The sequence below is a fragment of the Lontra canadensis genome, unplaced genomic scaffold, assembly GCF_010015895.1.
Source record: "Lontra canadensis isolate GAN:19392208 unplaced genomic scaffold, GSC_riverotter_1.0 scaffold170, whole genome shotgun sequence".
Classification (NCBI taxonomy): Eukaryota; Metazoa; Chordata; class Mammalia; order Carnivora; family Mustelidae; genus Lontra; species Lontra canadensis.
The window spans coordinates 1,228,032-1,232,641 of record NW_022631164.1 but is presented as its reverse complement, the minus strand read 5'-3'; the positions used below and the strand labels follow the sequence as shown (position 1 = coordinate 1,232,641).

General features: G+C 39.6%; 1 non-coding gene across 1 annotated transcript; it reads right to left on the bottom strand.

Moving 5' to 3' along the window:
- Positions 1-4,045: 4,045 nt before the first annotated feature.
- Positions 4,046-4,209, bottom strand: LOC116860066. Its single transcript, XR_004381265.1, has one exon. It is a non-coding gene; the product is annotated as a U1 spliceosomal RNA (small nuclear RNA).
- Between the last annotated feature and the right edge of the window lie 401 nt (positions 4,210-4,610).

The following is a 4,610-nucleotide window of genomic DNA, read 5'->3' as shown; positions in this document are numbered from 1 at the left end:
GCAGACCGATCTGGGAATTTAACCACCATTTGTACCACAGTCTCTGTGGGAAAATATATTCTGTGTTCCAAACAATTGACCTTTTGGAGTTGATCCAGTCCCTAAGTTGGGGACGGCCTGTACAATATTATGTTACATTTTTGGTTACATTTTTATGTCTTAGAATTAAAGACTCATTAGAACTGGAAGAAACGTTGCTAATCATTTTTTAATGAACTAATTTTGTAGGTAATAAAGCCAAGATTCAGAAAAAGATCCGTCTCAGGTTATTTAGCTATTTTGTCTCCCACCTCCAAGCCACTGCTTGTCTCACTATCCAAATCATTTTGTGGTCATTTCCCCCACATAGTCAGTAAACTACTTCACAGTTGGGAAGATCATGTCTTCAGTAGAGAATCAAATATACTAAATGTTTCATAAATACTTAATTGGTTCATTATTCACTTTGCTTTAAAGGTCCACTCACTCTAAGATTTCCTTAAATAACAAGTACCATTAGGACATTTCAATTAAGAATTTACAGTATTTATAAGAGACCAGATTTGGTTTCAGTCAAGATTTGAATAATAATTCATAAATACTTTATTTAACCAGTGTTTCCCACGTAACAGGACCTGTCAGTGTTGGATCAATAATATTTTTTACAGCTCACAGACACATTTGCGTTTAGTTTTAAGAGATACATGCCATTAATTTTAACAAGGTTTTAGGGGAGAGCTATTCAATTTATAACTACATTAGAAAACTTAATAATGCTTTGTTTTATTTACCAAAACCAACTGAAACAGACTTGTGAAACCATTCAGAAGTAAACCCTCTCCAACTGAAAAGGTGACTCATACAAAATTCAGATTTGCTCTATGAGGAGAGTGGCCATCATTAGAAATAAAACATTAAATTGTATCACTTGAAACAAACTTTCACATATTTTGTATCCTTTTCTTCACCTACAAACACATTTAGTTATTTCCTCATATCTTGAATGAACAGGATGGGAGAGCACCTAAAGAGAAACAATTTCACATATGCAGATGACATGGTTTTATTGTAACCAAGTAGGAGTGACCTAAATAGACAGCTGGCCCTGTAATCTAATTACAAGAGAAAAATAAGGACCACAGGTCAACTCTTCAAAAATTAAATAGTCTTCCTGTGTGATAGCTGCCCATCCAACTCTCACTGTCTTATTGTTAATCGTTCTTTATAGCAAGTTAACTCCTTCAATTACTAGGCATTTATTTTCAATCATTTTAGAATGAACGTTATACCAGAAACAGCTTAAGAGACAATGCTCCACTGAGAGTTCACACGTGTGTGTCGGGGGATCAGAATTGGGTGGGGGGGACAGTTATTGGCCAAGGGCACTTGGTTAAACCTGGCTTTACAATTTGGGGGGCTAAAATGACTGAGGACATGCCTTATGACTTGGCTGATAACTTTGGTACTTGGTTATTCTCTCAGATGTGTATAAAATAAAACCACAACTAAATCTTACGAAAAAAATCTTGCCCCTGACCTCGTCTACGACTTTAGCCTGGCTCTGTATCGCAAGGGTTGGCTCCTTTCCTGATGTACGTGTCCTTGTATGGTTTCTCAATATCCTTGGATTGAGTTGACTACAAAAGCCTATAATATTTGATATTATATATACAGAATGGTTGCCCTCAAGCTATATTTAGTAAAATTTAGAACTTGCTGCCACTCTAGACTTATTAAAGACTTGATTAAGAGGAAGCATATTTATGGAAGGACAGCCCAGCCCAATGAATGTCAATTCATTCATTTATAAAGCTGTTTTGGATTAGCCAGGGCAGCAAAGAGAGGTACATTGCTACAAGCCTCCACATTTTGCTACCGAAACCTACTTACTTTCACACCTTATTGGCTATTGGCCAATTTTGAAAGGCATAGAAAATATTCTTAAGAAAGTCTATGCTGTGTTTACTAAAAGGAATAATGACGCTGCTGTCCACTATGTTCCAAAGTGCCTTCTTTGAGGACAATCCACAGGGACACCTCTCTGGTCCCAGCATAGTGATGGATGGGGTCCTCTGAGCACTGGTCTGCCTTTGTCTAATGGGCACTGATGGGTCCCAGGCATTTTCTGTTAGTAAGTACATATAAGATCATGATGTTATTAATACCCCAAATTATGATTCCCCAAGTCCCTTGATATCAGGAAGTCTAATTTCCCTCCACAGACATTCCTGGAATTACCCAAGGATATTGTCGTATATAACCCAAATGTTTCCCAAGCCCAGTGGTGTACTGGTAAATGTTTAACAACAAACTATGTGGCAGAAATAGATATAGATTCACAGCATTTGCTAATTTCCTTGGTGTAAATATTCCTACCATGGCCAATGTGATGTCACTGAACATGGAGTTGGACAAGAGATACACAGTGGCATATCGTTGCATAGTATTTCTCCCATACAGATATAATAAATTTAAACAACCACTAGACTATACATAATAGTGAAATGTAGCAAAATAAATAGGACATGTTGAGTTTTGAGTAATTATTACCTTTGTTTTTAGTATAATTTGTCAGTCTATACAATTAAATTTTAAAATAATGGCTCTGTGTAACAAATGGCTTGCAGAATTCCTGAAAAGTTTAACAACTGACTCTCACAAGCCAGTGTAAGCAGGTCCAGCACACCACTATCTAAAGCTCCCCTGGATTGGGAGTCCCGGCTAATCATCTGTGCTTCGGTCTGTGAGATTAAGCACCCTGATCTAACAAGGAGCAGGACCTTACCAAGATCCCTTTCCCGAGTCTTGCCACATGTTCAGAAAGACTGAAGGCAATTTCCTACATGCAGTTAGAACCACTACCTATCAGTCCCCTGCTCTAAAGTCTTCCAGCTTCCAGGTGTGGGTGCTCTGCAGGGCTTCTGCCCACCACAGTACCTGGTCCAACCAATGTCTGTTACACTGCTGGCAGCCTTCTCATGTCTCTTCTTCCAAGCTGCTGGTTTCCCTAACTGATGACCTCCATTCTGCCAATAGGACAGTGCTCACATTCACATCAAGGGTCTCCTTAGTGTCGATATCTGCCAAGTGGGGTTTCTCTCAACTTGGTAGCCACCTACCCTTGAACTTCATGGTGGCTCCAACTGTCTCTGTTGCTACTGCCTATAGCATTGTCTCCTCCAGTCTCCAGATCTCCACCTCTTACCTCTTCCTCTGTCCTCTATCTCTTATCCAGGTTTTTAAAAGATTTACTTAAAAGAGAGAGAGACTGAGAGAGAGTGCAAACAGGGGGAAGAGCAGAGGGAGAGAGAGAAAGGATCTCAAGCAGACTCTCCAATGAGAGCAGAGTCCTACATGAGGCTCCATCCCATGACCCCGAGATCATGACCTGAGCCGAAATCAAGAGTAAGACACTTAACCAACCAAACCACCTTAGAAGCCCCTCTTATCCACGTTTTAAAATCCAAATAAACTTTGAAAACTGAGTTTCACATAAATGTGGCACCAAAACTCATTTAACAAAGATAAAATGGAAGTGAGGCATGATCCCAGTTTTATTTTATTTTCCCAATCTTATAAACTAGGATTGTATTCAGGTATAAGACAGGAAAGTGGTCATCTATAGCTGATGAAATTATAGGTGATTTTTATATTTTATCTTTGTTTTCCAAATTTCCTTCAATACATACATTTTTATTTCGGTGGGGGTGGGGATGGGGGAGGGAGCTACTTTAATGGCAAATCTGACCTGTACTGATATGAGACATAATGTAGTTTTATTTATCTTACATGATGTGAATATTCATATGATTTTCTTTAAAAAAATAAAAAGTTTCAGATTATAGCGAGCTGCCCCAGAAGTTGCTGGGGTATTAAGTAATATATAGTATATGCACCAGCTAAACTTCAAAACCTGAGGAATTCTGAATCTGAATTCTTATATAATTCTTTTGGAAGGAGATCCCACAGAAAAGTTGGCTGGACCTCTAGGGATATAGCTCTTTGATTTTTAACCCACTGAGCCACCCAGGCGCCCCTAGCTCTTTCATTTTTTTTTTTTTTTTTTTAGGGGAAAGCACGAACGCAGTCTCCCACTACCACAAATTTTGCAGTCGAGTTTCCCACATTTGGGGAAATCGCAGGGGTCAGCACATCCGGAGTGCAATGGATAAGCCTCGCCCTGGGAAAACCACCTTCGTGATCACGGTATCTCCCCTGCCAGGTAAGTATAGCTCTTTCATTTTTATACTCGCCCTTTCCTTCCCAGGGTTCCAAAGCACTAGAAAACCTGGAGGAGGGGATGTCTGCAAGCAGTACTCAGGACCACTCTTCAGTTCCTTCTGACTCCCACAACTCTGCTGGGACTGGCCTCTCTTTGCCCCACTTGTGGTGATGTCTCTTCAGATGCTTACTTTCTCCTTGTGCAATAGAGTTTCCTTTGGGTGTCCTGGTCCATTCAATATACCTGTATGTATTTAAACCCTAATTGTGGCCAGGGTTCAAAGTTCTTTTTCATGGGATTCATGGGCCCCATGAAAACTGGAAGATAAGCAGTCACTTACTTGTTCCCAAGCATTACTCTTTAAGAGGTTCATGGAAGAGATCTGGGAAAGTGACATCCAAATTCACAG